The 18063-nt window shown below is 42.4% G+C and overlaps 1 long non-coding RNA gene across 1 annotated transcript; it reads left to right on the top strand.

Moving 5' to 3' along the window:
* Positions 1-782: 782 nt before the first annotated feature.
* Positions 783-6982, top strand: LOC141084111 (uncharacterized). The gene is made up of 4 exons (XR_012230932.1): positions 783-920; positions 4825-4950; positions 5055-5110; positions 6767-6982. It is a non-coding gene; the product is annotated as an uncharacterized lncRNA (long non-coding RNA).
* Positions 6983-18063: the final 11081 nt, after the last annotated feature.

Raw genomic sequence — 18063 nt, 5'->3', positions numbered from 1 at the left:
TGTGTGCAGTACCGCCATATTGCTCCTGCCACCACTTAACAGCGGTTATTTTCACCTACTGCACGGTGGACCCCGAGCGCCGAACGCACTTTATTTATATTTTTATTTAGTGCGTTCCGCTGTTCCTAACACTAGACCCCCCAAGGAACTTATCTAGATGAGTGGTGAACACTTTGAACCCCCCCGTGCTTCACAGAAGTAAATAACGCCCGGGCGTGAAAATAAAAAAATCATATTTTTTCCACAAACATGAACTTTTAGTCACCAATTTTTTTATTTTCCCAAGGGTACCAGGAGAAATTGGACCCCAAAAGTTGTTGTCCAATTTGTCCTGAGTACACTGATACCCCATATGTGGGAGAAAACTACTGTATGGGCACTGTGGTGTAGTAACCACTGTGTCCGCTAGGGGGTTCTGTGTGGAGGTTTCAGGAAAAAGGATGAATGGCAGAATATTGAATGGCCTTTAGGTATCTCAAAGTGGGTGGCTTTGAGATGGAGACTTATAGGTGTGTGATCAGCAAGGTCTTTGCTGAGATGCTGATTTAATATGAAATAAGGAGAAGTCTCCAGGTAACCAGAGGGTTAGGGAGGCCTGGTTACCTACAAACCCACCCAGGGGGTGTGTTTAAAGCACGGTTATAAAGAGTGTGAAAATGCCTGAAGGACCTGTGATGTGGTCAGGGTCATGTGACCCAGTGGGCGTGGCTATGAACGATATAATGTGGCCAGGGTGAGTCACAAGTGGTGAATGCTGGGACCTGGTTGGTCCAGAGTGGAAGGTCCCACTGAGATGGAGCTTCCTGCCTGACAGCACGTGTGAAGTGGCTGTGAGTAATGGCGACGCGTGCCCGTTAGTTCCCTGGAGGGAATGGATGCATGCAGCATGGAGGAACAGCCATGAGAGAACCCTGACGTGGGTGAGATAACTAGGAAGGCTGAAGAGCCTTTGTATGCTGGACATTGCTAACAGACTGAAACTCTGTAGTGGACGCTATGCTGGTAATGCTGTTAAGTGAACTTCCTGTTGCTGCTGTGGTTTATGAGGCGTGAATAAACCGCATGGACTGTTTTGATTTGATGAAAATCCTGTGCCGAATGTGATTTTTTTTTGTGGCTGCAAGCGAGTATCCCCTACTAGAAGACAGCGCTACCTCACAGCACACGTCAGGGCTCGGAAGGGAAGTAGTGACGTTTTGGAATGCAGACTTTGATGGAATGGTCTGCGGGGGTCATGTTGCTTTTGGAGAGCCCCTGATGTACCTAAACAGTGGAAACCCCCCTCAAATGACACCATTTTGGAAACTAGACCCCCTAAGGAACTTATCTAGATGTGTGGTGAGCACTTTGAACCCCCAAGGGCTTCACAGAAGTTTATAACGCCCGAGCGTGAAAATAAAAAAATCGTATTTTTTCAACAAACATGATCTTTTAGTCCCCATTTTTTATTTTCCCAAGGGTAACAGGAGAAATTGGACCCCAAAAGTTGTTTTGCAATTTGTCCTGAGTAGGCTGATACCCCATATGTGGGGGTAAAATACTGTTTGGGCGCATGACAGAGCTTGGAAGGGAAGGAGCACAATTTGACTTTTTCAATGCAGAATTGGCTGGAATTGAGATCAGATGCCATGTTGCGTTTGGAGAGCACCTGATGTGCCCAAACAGTGGAAACCCCCCAATTCTAACTCCAACCGTAACCCCAACACACCCCTAACCCTAATCTTAGCCCTAACCCTAGCCCTAACCCTAATGGGAAAATGGAAATAAATACATTTTCTTTTAATTTTATTATTTTTCCCTAACTAAGGGGGTGATAACAGGGGATTGATTTACTATTTATAGCGTGTTTTTATTTTTGGCAGCTGTTACACGCTAAAAGACGCTTTTTATTATAAAAATAGTTTTTGCATCACCACATATTGAGAGCTATAATTTTTCCATATTTTGACCCACCGAGTCATGTGAGGTTTTATTTTTTGCGGGACAAGTTGACGTTTTTATTGGTATCATTTTCGGGCACGTGACATCTTTTGATCGCTTTTTATTCCGATTTTTGGGACGCAGAATGAACAAAAACCAGCGTTTCATGAATTTTTTTGGGGGGGTGCGTTTACACCGTTCCGCCTGCGGTAAAATTGATAAAGCCCTTTTATTCTTCGGGTCAGTACGGTTACAGCGATACCTCATTTAGGTCTTTTTTTATGTTTTGGCGCTTTTATGCAATGAAAACTATTTTATATAAAAAATAATTATTTTTGCATTGCTTTATTCTGCGAGCTATAACTTTTTTATTTTTTTGCGGATGATACTGTATGGCAGCTCGTTTTTTGCAGGACAAGATGACGTTTTCAGCGGTACCATGGATATTTATATGCATCTTTTTGTTCGCGCGTTATTGCACTTTTTGTTTGGTGATATGATAATAAATCATTATTTTTTGCTTTTGTTTTTTTTATTTTTTAAGGGGTTCGCTAAAGGGGTTAACTAGTGGGACAGTTTTATAGGGCGGGTCGTTACGGACGCGGCGATACCAAATATGTGTACTTTTATTGTTTTTTTGGGGGGGGGGTTTCCAAAAAATGAATTTATTAGGGAATATTTTTTTTTTTTTATTTATTTAGCGATTTTTTTTAAATTATTTTTACACCTTTTTTTTTTTAACTTTATTACATTGTCCCAGGGGGGACATACCTATCATGTGACAGATCGCTGATTTGTCACATCACAGATCGCTGTGACAGATCAGCGATCTGTCACAGGCACTGCACAGGCTTCCTCCTTGCCTGCGCTTTGCAGGCATGAGGAAGCCAGCTCCCTGCAGGCCCCTGAAGGTCCCCGTCGCCATCTTGGATTCGGGGACCTGCAGGGATGGAGCCCCCCCGCAGCAGCGCTGCACATTGCGCTGCTGCGGGGGGCTCAAGGAAGAACGGAGGGAGCCCCCTCCCTGTTGATGCTTCCCTTTAACCCCCGATACACCGCGATCGTGTTTGATCGCGGTGTGAAAGGTGTTAACGTGTCGGAGGCGGTCCGTGACCGCCCCTGACACATTGTGCCGGGTGTCAGCTATGATAATCAGCTGACACCCGGCCGCGATCAGCGGCGCTCACCACGTGGGCGCTGCTGATCTCTGTGACGTACTATCCCGTCCCTGGGGATTAAGTCCCAGGGCACATGGACGGGATAGTACGTCACATGACAGAAAGGGGTTAATAGAAAAGATAGAGTGGGGATCTGAAGACTATTGCGGCTATGCATGTGTGTTCTTTCCTGAAAAAATTGAAAGTTAGAGTCTAAGGCTGTGTTCACACGTAGAGTTTTTTTTGCATTTTCGCAGTGATTTTAAACGCTCGATTTTGCCCTGAAAACGCAAAAAAAGAGCATCCCATGCAATCCTATGGCATTCTGCACATGCTGTGCTAATGTTGTGGATTTTTCCGCGGCGGAATTGCATCGCCGAAAAATACGCAGCATGCTCATTCTTTGTGCGAAATCGTGGGAAAATCCGCACACATAGGATTGCATTGTTCTGCTTACTTTCCGCATGTGGCTGTGCCCACCATGCACAAAGTAAGCAGAACATTTGTGGATGGTACCCACGGTCTGGAGGAGAGGAGATTCTCCTCCAGGCTCTGGGTACCATATCCCTGTAAAAAATAGAATTAAAATAAAAAAAATCATGTTCTTCTCACCTTTCAACGTCCCTCGCAGCGTCCCCAGGCCTCAGCGATGCTCCCGGCAAGTCCCGTTCCCAGGGATGCCTTGCCACCGTAGCGGTCTCGTCATCAAAGGTCATTGTGGCAAGGCATCCCTGGGAACAGGACCTGCCGGGAGAATCGCGATGATCGGGAACGCTGCGCGGGACGTCGGAAGGTGAGTTTATCACGATGTTTAATTTTTTTTTATTATTTTTAGCATTAGATCTTTTTACTACTGAGGCGGCATAGGCAGCCTCAATAGTAAAAAGTTGATCACACTCGTCAAACACTATGTTTGACGAGTCTGACCAACCTGTCAATCAGTTCTCCAAGTGATGCTACAGATCGCTTGGAAAACGCTAGCATTCTGCAAGCTAATTACGCTTGCAAATCGCTAGTTTTTCCACGGGAAATAGGCGAGAATATAAAATGCGATTTTCTTGCATATTTCCCGCGGATTGGAATTCCTGCAGAAATTTACGCAGGAATTCCATACGTGTGCACAAAGAGTAAAAGAGCCCCAGTGTCCAATGTGAAAGTTCTATTTCTCATTTTTAATACACACTATAATTTGTTAAAAATAATTTTAATTTGCCATAAATAAACCATTTAGCGCACACAAAAAAACTAATTTATAGATCATTTTCTAATGTTAACTTCCCTTTAAGCAGTACTGCAAAAGGAGAGAAAAATGAGTGCAGCTCTCTTCTCCGAAAAGGACCCTATAATAGATGGATATAGGATAATGGCTCATTATTATGCATCTACATCATCCTAAATAAAGATGTAACGCTATTATTAAAAGTCACTACAGGAATAAGAAGTGCAGCTGTTACAGCCATTCATGTTCATCTTACAGCCATATAAGAAATATTGTCCAGTGCACAATTCATTTTACAGTAGTTCACATTTTTAGGTTACTATTTGCACCATCATGTTGCTCTTAACCAGAAAATAAGCTTAAGCAATAAATGACAAAGCCAGAGAGTGGTCATCATCATTGTTTATTAAATCTGAAAAATAGAAGAATAAAAATGTATATTTACTTGAATGTAGATGATTCCCTGACAGTGTTCTTCCCATTATCTAATTTCAATAAACTGAAATCTTGTTTTCCGCTTCACTGCAGACAGAAATGCATGAGTGCCCTGCTGTCAATGTCCCTGATCACACTCCTATCCACTGTCTACAGCAAATCCTTCCCCTCCCCCATACAACAGAAGAAAACAAAGAAAGGAACAGCACTGGCATCAAGGTAGATGATCGTAAAAGAAGCTTTACAAAATGGCATTCTACTAATGGGAAAGGCGAGTAATTGACAATTGTAGGGTCATTTTATTTTATTTTTTTTTTTTTCAGGAAATGCTGTAATAGCTCAGCAAATTAGTGACGTTCTGGAGTATTCTACCAGACAGGTGAATGGAATGTATAGGCATCTTTTTACATAGAGTCATTCTGTATGTGTGTAATGTAAGAGACTGTTCATACCTTTTAAAATATCCTCAATGAGATGACGATATTGGTGCCTAATAAGTTCTGCTCATTGTATTACTTTAAGGGCTGGTGCACATGAGCGTAAAAATCGATCCAGTGCTATCCACCGCTTTGTCGGATAACACTCATGTTAATTAATGAGGCAGTGCACATGTCCGATTTTTTTTCTTAGGACAGAGTGGTCTTGTGCAGCTTGCACAATTTGTCTCCGATAATTGGAAGGCAGTCAGCTATTTACGTCTATAGGTCTATGGAAAACATCGGACTCCACACACATGACATACGAGTGCAGTCCAATTTTCACAGAGTGAATCGACTGAGTGGAGAAAAGTTTTTTTTTTCTCCACCTCCGAAAAAATCAGATCAGATTTTTTTCAACCTATGATCAATGTATATATATATAACTGTCCACAAATTGAGAAAATAGAATATCCGGCACCGTTGTGTGGAAAAATACCCTGGATGTCTGCACATATATTTTTCACATTAATAAAAAACACCTTAATCCCACTTGGAACGGGTGCTCAATCCCATGTTGAAAAAACAGAACATTTCATTGTGAAGAGAAAGAAAAAATAGGATGGCACTCACCGTTCGTGTGAATCAAATCACTTTATTTCACATACACAAGGCATCGGCATAGGCACGGGAGCAATGTGCTGGAAGATGATGCCTTGTGTATGTGAAATAAAGTGATTTGATTCACACGAACGGTGAGTGCCATCCTGCTTTTTCTTTCTCCTCAATATATATACTGTATACTTATTGAAATTTGATAATGGGAAGAATACTGTCAGAGAATTGTTTGTTACTCTAGATTCGCGTACATATTGCATAGCATAATCGGACCTATTTTTGAGGTGATAGAAAAACGGCTGTGTGATCCAAGCATAGGGCTAAGGTCACACAATCTTTTTTTTCTCTCATAAGGCCGGAGTCACACTACAGCGAGATACGGCCGAGTCTCGCAGGTTAAAACCAAGCTCTGGCACCAGGACTCCGGAGCGGAGCGTGCAGCTCCATGCATTGCTGTGCGGCTGCACACTCCGCTCCGGAGTGCCGGCGCCAGAGCTTGGTTTTAACCTGCGAGACTCGGCCGTATCTCGCTGTGTGTGATCCCGGCCTTAGAGAAAATCTGTCCAATTATGCTAATCACACTTTGATCAGACTCTGATCAGAGATTGATCAGAGTGTGATTAGAGTGCGATCTCATTTTCTCTGAGGTGGTGAAAAAAAAAATTTCTCCACCTTCTCTTTATTGTATTGTCAGTTCATGAAAATCGGATAGCACTCAGATGTCATTTGAGTGCGGTCCAATGTTTTCCATGAACCCATAGACTGAGTGTGTTCCAATTATTGATGGCAAATTGTGGATGCTGCGATTCTTTACCTCAGACCACTCGGCCCGAGGTAAAAAAGAATCGGACGTGTGCGAGGCCTCACTGAATAGCATAACAACGGATATTACTAGTCTGATCTTTACAGCTGTGTGCACGCGCCCTAAGGCACATTTATTAAATAAGCTGCCTAATTTCCTTACCACCCAAAACTAATGAGCCTTTTTTGATGTTTTCTAGCTGAATACCTTTGTTTCCAACCTGACAAAAGTGATGGCCATTTGTGTCCAGAAGATGTTCATGAAATATTTCTGAAATACCAAATATCGAACAAGACTTTCAGTTGAAGACTTGGGGTTTCTCTTAAGATTGGCAGATTGGTGACTGAGGCTCTGTTCACACCTGCATTTTGTAATTTTGTTAGGAATTTGAAAAGTGCTGCCCCGTTTCTGGAAAGCCTACAAAGACATCTTCTTCTGAACAGAGCTGCTTCCAAGGGTCCTATGACATGACCCAGCCATCCATGGCCCCATAAGAAAAAAAGTGCACGAGAACTAGCTCATGCACTGTATGAGAGACTACTGACGGACATGTCGGGTCACATTTGGCCATGTTTGGAATGGGATCTCACAGTGTGGGGTGGACCGAAGATACTGAAGGACATGTTGGGTCACATGCCTCATCATGGGGCCATGTTTAGAATGGGATCACAGTGCAGGGTGTACATAAGATAGCACACTAAGGTCACATGCACTGCACACATTCAGTATTTGGTGAGTATTTTGCATCAGTATTTGTTCCTCTCCTGGTTTTGACTTACAATCAGAGGAAAAGTATAATAGAAACACGTCATCACTTCTGCATTTATCACCCTCTCCTGGTTTTGACTTATAGATACTGCGGTAAAAAACTCACCAAATACTGAATGTGTGAATGTGGCCTTACGAAGCAGGTGGTGTAGTCAAAGTGGCATGTGAAAGTTTGGACATATATATATATGTGTCTTTTTTTTGAGGTATGAACATCCCTCAAACAAGAATTGAAAGACTCTTGTCTGGCTACTAACCTTGCAGGGAGCCCAAACTGTTGCATATGCCCTTTTTCCTTTCTGTAATTTTTAAAATGCAAAAGATGAATATATATATATATTTGTTTACCTAACATACAAAGGAAATGTGTCATCTTTAACTTCAGGCCTTTTAGAGATCATTTCATCCTCAACTTGCTTAACTGTTCACAATAACAGTAATTTTGAGCAGGGTGCCCACATTTTTCCATGCCACTGTCTAGAGGAGCACATCGGCGGCTACATCCTTCTAACAATACAGAGTGACCTGTAATTGTCTTTCATCTACACCAGGGTTCCCCAACTCCAGTCCTCAAGGCCCACCAACAGATCATGTGTTCAGGATTTCCTTAGTATTGCTCAGATGATAATTGCTTCACCTGTGCCATACAAAGGAAATCCTGAAAACCTGATCTGTTGGTGGGCCATGACGACTGCAGTTGGGGAACCCTGATCTACAGTATATTCTCATAAAGTAGCTAACTTCTTTAATCTTAAGCCAACAAGTGTAGAAATAAAACAATTGAAACCATAATTTTATGCCCTCAACTGAAAAATTGTAGCGTCTCTTTCACACCACCCCCTTCCACTATTAATTAGCAGAAAAACATAACTTTATAGGGCCGGACTACTTCACGTCCTTTACTAGCCAATATCTCCCCATATCTGTACGCGTTTCGCTCTACACTCAGGTGAAGACTCTAATGAAATAAAAATGATGTTTCTGTAATTTACTTTCTACACATTATGTAAGTAATAGAAGCAGTGATTTACCTCCTTTTAAAGCATCTTTCAGTAATAGCCTTGAGCCTTTCTACAATTACAAAGTGATCTAATATATTAAGGCAGAAATTATTTTTTTTTTACAGAAATGTTGAGCAGCTTTTCGAAGCATTTTCATTGCCATTTTGTATTGGTTTTTAGCGCCGTTATTCTATTTCTACCTGCAGGAGCTGCTTTCAAAATTCTGCTCTTGGACTCTACTGAAGCCAACAAATTAGCTCTTCTGTCATGTAGGCTCCCACAATGCACTGCTCTCTGGCAAAACTGGAGAAGAAAACACCAAGTATCTCGCTGTTCTAAGGTCCCTCATAAACACCCCCATGATCACCTCTGTAAAGAGGAAGACCTGGCTGCAGGTACCTCCATCGTGCGGGGTCCGAAACTGTCGAGGCTGCGTCCAGTGTTGGGAAGGATGGGGAACCGCACTGGTCCCATGACCCGTAGGCATGGCTAGGCCGGGCAGGAAGCGGGAAAGAACCCTCAATTTCCCACCGGTGGGCAGAGTAGAGAGAAATGTGCTGTGCGCTCCGCAGTTACAGAGGCAGTGCGGAGACGTGCCCGGGCAAAACTTAAGCGAACCCTTCAGTGAGCAGAGTGCAGTGCTCGCATGGAGGAGCGTGTGCCAGTGGCAGGACCCTGACGTGCGTTCCCCATTGCTGATATATGCATAGCCGCAGCAGCAGCACACATATGAGACAGAGACTACTGCAGAAATCCCCACTTTGACTGCACAGATTTATGGACTAGGGGCTCAGCGGGCAAAACCGGTGACCTCCCATTGCCGCCAGAAGCTGGAACGTGAATTGTTGGGATCCATCTGAGGACACCACACCGGCCGTTGCCGGTACTTCAACTCCCATCAGACAGTTTTGTGGATGAGGATCAGAGAAGACTACAATAAGTGCCACTTAGCTGTTGCATTAACTATTTACTTCCCTTGATTCCTGTTTATTAACGCCCTGCAAGGAGAGCATTTTCATCCTTTTGTTAAAAATTAAATTGTTCTGCAATCCTTGCGTTACCGCATTTCCGCACCTGCTTGCACCTCCTGCATAGAGCACTGCTTACTAATGCAATAGGTTTTATTATCAGCCCCTTCCTGATGCAGCCAATTTCCACTTTTGGATTTGTTTTTTCCTCCCCTTCTTCCCAGAGCCATACATTTTTTATTTTTCTATCTACACACATGGGACAAGTTATACTTTTAAAAGACCCAATTCATTTTTCCACATAATGTACTGGAAACGGTGAAATTGTGAAAAAAAAATGCTAGTTTTACATTGTTTTTAGGAAAAAAAATTGCAGTGTACATTGTGTGGTAAAAATCACCTTGCATAATTATTCTCCTCATCAGTATGATTACAGTGATCCCAAACGTGTCCAGTTTATTTTTATATTAGGAGTGAAAAAAATAGAAGCTATCATTATTCTGGCACTTGGCAAATATTAATAATTATGGTAATCCTAATTGACCTAAAATGGGAAAGGTTTATTCTGATTTCATGTCAGATATTGAGAAAAACATGCGTATGTGTCTTTTTATATAGTGTATGTAAACCTCTGGTTTCAGCTGTACATCCCAGGAGGAATAAAAACGTAACTTAGAGTGACAAGAATAGAAGCCTCAGAATTGGTGGATTATAGTGAATTCAAGTATTTACCAAACATAGAGATGTAAGGAGAGGCGACAGGTTGTTATTAAAACATTGTAGAGAGGGGGCTATTACGCGAGAACCCTCTAAAAAGTTACTGGAAGAGGACTTTCTGCGATCATGGAGAATGGGTGCCATGTACTCCATAACATGCGGCTGCCTACAGCTTCCTCCATAGTAACACGGTGGAGGTGTCATCGCTTTAGAAGGCTTTGTTCCTCAAACTTTTTTTTATTGTCCTGTACCATCCATGCTCTGCAGCACAATTTCACACATCGGCTGAAGCTAAAGTAATGGCACTTAAGGTCACACAAAGCCACAACAATAAAGCTAACAAAGAGAGAAAATGCATGTTTTACACGAGGGCTTTTAAGCGGTTTTAGGAAAACTTCAGATCCGAAACCACATTCCCAGTAGTGCACATTTAAGAAACACAGAAATCACTATTCCTTGCGCCACAAACACTAACAAAAGCAAAGGACTCCAGAGATTTACCACATCTGGGGTAAACCTGGCCTAACTTACAGTGTATCTCCCATTGTTACAGTTGTGGCCAAAAGTATTGACACCCCTGCCATTCTGTCAGATAATACTCAGTTTCCTCCTGAAAATGATTGCAAACACAAATTCTTTGGTATTATTCTTCATTTAATTTGTCTTAAATGAAAAAACACAAAAAGAATTGTCCTAAAGCCAAATTGGATATAATTCCACAACAAACATAAAAAAGAGGGTGGACAAAAGTATTGGCACTGTTCGAAAAATCATGTGATGCTTCTCTAATTTGTGTAATTAACAGCACCTGTAACTTACCTGTGGCACCTAACAGGTGTTGGCAATAACTAAATCACACTTGCAGCCAGTTGACATGGATTAAAGTTGACTCCACCTCTGTCCTGTGTCCTTGTGTGTACCACATTGAGCATGGAGAAAAGAAAGAAGACCAAAGAACTGTCTGAGGACTTGAGAAACCAAATTGTGAGGAAGCATGAGCAATCTCAAGGCTACAAGTCCATCTCCAAAGACCAGAATGTTCCTGTGTCTACCGTGCTCAGTGTCATCAAGAAGTTTAAAGCCATGGCACTGTGGCTAACCTCCCTAGATGTGGACGGAAAAGAAAAATTGACAAGAGATTTCAACACAAGATTGTGCGGATGTTGGATAAAGAACCTCGACTAAAGGGCATGTCACACTAAGAGATATCGCTAGTAATATCGCTATAACTAGTGACGTTATAGCGATATTGCTAGCGATATCTCTGTGTCTGATACTTACCTACGACCGGCTCCCCCGCTGGTTATCGCTGATCGCGCGAGAACGTCCTGAACTGTTTCTCGTCGTCAGCTTCCTGCGGCGCTTCCTGCTGTGAAGACGAGCGACGCGTGGAGCCGGGCGGGAGGACGCAGGATCGCCTGGTGTGACAGGTAAGTAGCGATCCCCGTCCCCAGCGATGTCGCTAGTGAGATCTGCCTATGTGGCAGCTCACTAGCGACCACTTAGCGATGTACCAGCGATCCTGACCGCGTCATATCGCTGGTCGGGATCGCTGGTACATCGCTAAGTGTGACAGTACCTTAACATCCAAACAAGTTCAAGCTGCCCTGCAGTCTGAGGGTACAACAGTGTCAACTCGTACTATCTGTTGGCGTCTGAATGAAAAGGGACTGTATGGTAGGAGACCCAGGAAGACCCCACTTCTTACCCCGAGACATAAAAAAGCCAGGCTGGAGTTTGCCAAAACTTACCTGAAAAAGCCTAAAACGTTTTGGAAGAATGTTCTCTGGTCAGATGAGACAAAAGTAGAGCTTTTTGGGCAAAGGCATCAACACAGAGTTTACAGGAGAAAAAGAGGCATTCAAAGAAAAGAACACGGTCCCTACAGTCAAACATGGCGGAGGTTCCCTGATGTTTTGGGGTTGCTTTGCTGCCTCTGGCACTGGACTGCTTGACCGTATGCATGGCATTATGAAGTCTGAAGACTACTAACAAATTTTGCAGCATAATGTAGGGCCCAGTGTGAGAAAGCTGGGTCTCCCTCAGAGGTCATGGGTCTTCCAGCAGGACAATGACCCAAAACACACTTCAAAAAGCACTAGAAAATGGTTTGTGAGAAAGCACTGGAGACTTCTAAGGTGGCCAGCAATGAGTCCAGACCTGAATCCCATAGAACACCTGTGGAGAGATCTAAAAATGGCAGTTTGGAGAAGGCACCCTTCAAATATCAGCGACCTGGAGCAGTTTGCCAAAGAAGAATGGTCTGAAATTCCAGCAGAGCATTGTACGAAACTCATTGATGGTTACCGGAAGCGGTTGGTCGCAGTTATTTTGGCTAAAGGTTGTGCAACCAAGTATTAGGCTGAGGGTGCCAATACTTTTGTCTGGCCCATTTTTGGAGTTTTGTGTGAAATGATCAATGTTTTGCTTTTTGCTTCATTCTCTTTTGTGTTTTTTCATTTAAGACAAATTAAATGAAGATAATAATAACAAAGAATTTGTGTTTGCAATCATTTTCAGGAAGAAACTAAGTATTATCTGACAGAATTGCAGGGGTGTCAATACTTTTGGCCACAACTGTATGCACTTGAATGCTTACTATTGGACCTTGTAAACCTTTACTTTTCCATAGTTTCTATTAAAGGTGTTCTCTGGGTTGTTTCTTTTTAATAAATAATGCTATATTACACTGCTATACCTGTTTTCATTACCAAATTCATTGCAGTGATCCCGATAGTCCTAACATAAACCTCTGTTCTCATATTTTCTTGGCAGATCACTTGATCTGAAGTTGGCCTTACACATTAGATGGATGTGAGCTGAAAGATTCTTCGGTCGATCGTTCGGCTGACAAGCTATCTCAGTCAACTCTCCCATACACACTGGAGCTCGCTCAGCCAAATGCTCCTGTGTTCTCTATCAGAAAGTCGCAGGCTGACATGTCAGCTGGTGGCTTATATTCGAGAGAACAATGCAATCGGCAGTCCGGAATAAGAAATGTGTGATCAACATCTCTCATCATCAGCTCCCATACGTATTAAACCATTGGCTGAAGCCATCAATATCAGCAGGTTCGTCCTACATTAGTTTAATGGGGGCCTTAAAATAAAATAACATTTAATTAATTGAGCTTGGAATCAAAATCATTTCCATAATTGGATGTCTGATTATACCACAGCTCCTGGGCAGGAGACAAAGCAAAAGACAACAGGGACAGGAACAGGACATCAGGTGGTCGCAGCTGATTATTTTTGTAAGGTAAAACATTTCCCTGCCTGTTTTTAAACATGTTTTACCTCACAGAAAGCAGACGCTGTGATCCCGTACTGTCCTGTCTGTATACTCTCTTACTTCCTCCCCTGCCCAGGAGCTGTGGTATGATCAGACTGTGCGGTCAGACACGGCCATTACACAGTACACAGTAGGGACACATTTATAAGATTATCCCAGCACAGGAACATTTTTTTAAACATCCAATTGTGGAAATTATTATTCCAAAATAAACTGAACAAACTGTACTTTGCTTGTGGGGTAATTCCTTTAACTGCCATGTGAGCTACCCTGAACAGTTTCCACCACAAAACTACAGACCTAGCAAAGTTTACCTTGAGATATGGCATAAAAAATATAATTCAACAACTAACTCTACTTTGGTTAACAGCTTGTGGTCCAAAGGCCAAAGAAATTTTCATCTAAAGTGCTATCTAATTAGTGATGTAATTTAAACTAATCTCTAATATACTTGCATTAAAAATGTCCTACCATTCCCTAACCACACTGACAGCTATTTTTTTTCCCTACTTCCTATGTGATGATGCTGCATTTGCAAATCCCAGTGCATGCTGGGATAGTCAAATAAAGTGTTACAATATCAGGATGTAGAGGCTGCGGTCATTGTCCCAATCTCTGCCTCCTTCCTGAAACACATGAGTGGTGCTCTTTTCATGGCATGGGCTAGTCCTTGCTCTGTCCCAGCGAGCTGTGTGTTGCTGACTCCGATCAGCAGAAACTAGCTGGCAACAAAGAGGTGAGTGTACTGTCCATAGGTCCTTCTTAAATGGGAGATTTACGGTGAAGAACAGTCACCTGTCTGAACAGTGTCTGGTTTATCGTCAACATATTAAGAAACTGACAGACTCCGTGGCTGGAAGGCTTATAACTGGTATTGAATAGAAGGTGGAGTTAAATTGGTCGCTGATATATTTTTGTGAAATGTCAGAAATGTATTTTTGTACTTGCTGAGTTGTTTGGTTGTTTTTCTGACTTGTAACAAATGAAAATAAACAATTGAGATGGAGAAAATTTACATTTTTCAATAATCCTGCACAGAGATATTTTTCTAAAAAATCTCACTTTTCCTTTCTTTAATATTCCTGTTTCAGATTTGTAAACCTTTTGCATTGACCAACAGCGCTGTAGTTGTTCAAATTGCCTAATAATTATGTACACAGTGATATACCGTAATTTGCGGATTATAAGACGCACCCCAAATTTTGAGGAGAAAAATATTTTAAAAAAAAAAGGGATTTTTTTCCTAAAATGGTGGTGCCTCTTATAACCCATATATCTTATTGCTTACCGGGGGTGGTGGATGCGGTTAAGCGGGGTCCCAGGGTCGCTGCTGGAGAAGGCAAGAGTGGCGCATTGCTACAGGCTGGGATGAGGGAGTGTTCCACTGCGGGTGAAAATAGCTGCAGTGCTCTATGGTACGGGGGCTCCGCTGGCATTTTGTGAAAGCCTGGAGCCCCCCCTGCACATCCATTACTGCGATGGCTTCTGGAAAAATGGCTGCCGGGGGGTGTCGCACGCTCAGATTGAGATCTCGGCAACACGATCTCGGGTGCTGAAATCTCATCTCTCGGGACGAGATCTCGTTGCTGAGATCTCAATGTGAGTATGTGCCTCCTCGGCAGCCATTTTCCCGAAGGCCACTGCATCGCAATAATGGATACGCCGGTCGCCGGGGGGCTCCGGGCTTTCACAAAATGCCAGTGGAGCACCCCCGCACCACAGAGCACTGCTGCCAGTTTCACCTGCAGCGGTGCACATCAGAACACCCCCTCATTCCAGCCTGTGGCTTGCAGCAACGCGCCACTCTTGCCTCCTCCAGCAGTGATCCTGGGACCCTGCTTCATCGCGGCCAGTAAGGTATATCCACATTATAAGACGCACCCCAATTTCCCCCCCGTCTTTGGGGGGAAAAAGTGCGTCTTATACAATAATCCGAAAAATACGGTATATGTCCACTTATATTCGTAAATGAAAGTCAAAGTACAACTTCTAAAAAGAAGCTTCTAACAAGTCTTGGATTAGTAACCCTTTAAGAGGAAATTGTTTTTCTTCAATATTGATTTAATAAGTTAAATATTACTTATGAATAAATGTAGTGACAAGAACAAGACTGCTAAAGGAATTCAGGCAGCCAAGTAAATAAAGGAAGCGACTCAGTATTTAATAAAACAAAGAATACGATACACTTTATAGATTACTTCTCCATACTGCTCGATGTATAAGACTATTAGGTTGAATAGGCCACTTCCCAAGCAGATAAATGTGAGTGCAGAGATTACATTGACAGCCATCCATTTCCCACATGTACTAGTCAACAGTGTATGTAAAAAGCTTCCATAAAGCACAGTATACGCTCCACTTTATGTGTGTGACACTGGCCTGTCACTGCGCTGCTCCCATAAGGCAGCTAAGGATATGTTTTCCCATTGATTTTTAATTGATCATAACTTACTATATAATAGATCAGGGCTTTAACTGTCAACTATGTTACCGGAAAATCAATGGCGTTCTTACATAAACTTTAATGTTATGTGAAATGATGGCACTGCATCAATGAGCAAGGACATCACAAGCACAATGCCTGGAACAGAGAAAGGTCCACACTAAAAGCGCATAGAGCAGGACTGAAGGAGCAGAAGAGATTACACAAATCCACACAAACTCCATTACCCCAGCTTCATCAGACGCCTTCGTCTTTAGGCATGAACAGATCCCAAATAGCAGAAATACCCTTTCTTCATGGAGTTCTGTTCCACATTTGCCTGAACTAATGTTCCCAGCTTCATATAGTGTAACTAATGGGGGCGGCAGACGAGCGGATCAAAAATCATCCAAGTTTCATCCAGAAAACTTCTAATTTTCGTCCAATTTTGATCCGTGTGCCATCAGTGTCTGGTTTTTTTTTTTATGTCCATGTGCTGTCCAGGTGACATATGAAAATGTATCACAGACGGACATCTGCACTAAAAAATAACATTGTGGGTTATAGTTAAATTAGTGACAAATGTACAATTGGTGGAGAAAGGTTGAAATTTATGGACCTACCATAGGTCTGTTTTCAACCTATGCAACTATGTAAATGATCACATACAGTTTCCTTGGTTTATAATGCAAATGTATCCGTAAAAATTGGACACCACTCAGACGTTCCGTGTGAGTTCCGTGTTTTTCTTAGGCTATGTGCACACGGAGTTTTTTGGTGTCCGGATTTTGTAGAGAAAACCGCAGGTAAATCCGCAGGACAAAAGACCTGCGGTTTATCTGCGGTTTTGCCCTGCGGTTTTACACCTCATAATGAGGTGTAAAACTGCAGCGTTTCTGCACCAAACAATTGACATGCTGCGGATTGTAAACCACGGAAAAATCCGCAGCATGTGCACAGCATTTTTTTAAATTTCCATAGGAAATAAAGGTACTGTACAACGCAGCAGAATCCGCACCGTGTGCACATAGCCTTATACACCCATACACTTGAATATGTGACAATCACCCGAGACTTAGAAGAAAGTAGTGCATGCTACAATTTTTTTTTCTCACAGTCGGGCCAAAAGAAAAATCATTCATGCGAACAGCTCTATTGAATAACATGAGTCAGTATCTGATAGAAAAAGAAATGGGATAGCACATATCCAATTTATATGTTGGTCTACATGAACCCTAAAACTTACTCAATGTATCAATAAAAAGCATACAGCTCTCGTTTTTCAATATATCTGCTTGCTGTCATAGTGTAAATATTCTTGTTCACATTAAGATGCTGAGAACCTTACATGTCCTGACAAAGGTCGACAGTTCGTTCCAAAAAAGAACTGTGGTACCTTTAAAGGGGTTGTTCAGAACATTATTTTCATAACTTATCTGCATAGGTTATCAATATCAGATTATAGGAGGTTGGACACTTGGTGCCATAAATGCTTGGCTGTTTGCAACGTCCCAATGTGGCCAGATACACACTGCGTATGATGCCAGAAAGGCAGAACACAACAGCACAGCACACTGTGCAGTGGCCAATCTGGGGTACTGCAGTTCAATTTCAAATCCCTTTCGTGGAAGCTGAGTTGTTATACCTAGGAATGATCGATACATAATGTATGGAGCTGTAGTGTGACCGCTATGTACACAGCTTACCTCCAGATGAATATATTAAGTCAAGTGGGCACCATCCACTAATAACCATAAGACATAAGAATATTAGAGCTGGGATCACCTAAATGCATGTAAAACACAAATGATATAGATATAAGAAATGTAACAGCTTGACCCGCTCTGTGTTTAAAGTTCCGGGTCTTCTGAACATGTTAACGGGACATGTGATATCTACTCCTGCCGCCGGCCACCAGCTGGTAAGAATTATAGTTATGTACCCATAAATAAGTTACCGTCTCTGGACCAGATACACTCACCTTGAAAAAGACACCTTGAGTGTCGGAACGCGTGGGTCCTCTCTTTCCGCTTGGCTACACTGCTGCTCTCTAGGCTATGGGGCGACTTTTGGACTGCTTAGGGCGAAGTATTCGCTCGCTTTGGTATATTACTCCTGTCTGCTCTCACTGGGCTTGCGCTTTTCTGATGGAATCTTTAGCTTAGTGCCATTGTACAGGGTTCAGAGGTGGCCATGCTCTAGTAATTAATAGTGCCTTTGCCTTAAGATTATTTTGCTTGTGCTTTAACAATATTATGGAAGGCAATATGTTAGCAGCATTTATTGCAATATTATGTAATAATAATTTTGTGCAATAAGGAATTTCTGT

Source organism: Dendrobates tinctorius, unplaced genomic scaffold, assembly GCF_039654945.1.
Source record: "Dendrobates tinctorius isolate UK_male_01 unplaced genomic scaffold, ASM3965494v1 ptg000022l, whole genome shotgun sequence".
Taxonomy (NCBI): domain Eukaryota; kingdom Metazoa; phylum Chordata; class Amphibia; order Anura; family Dendrobatidae; genus Dendrobates; species Dendrobates tinctorius.
The sequence above is the reverse complement of the archived record's forward strand: the minus strand, read 5'-3'. Positions and strand labels throughout refer to the sequence as shown.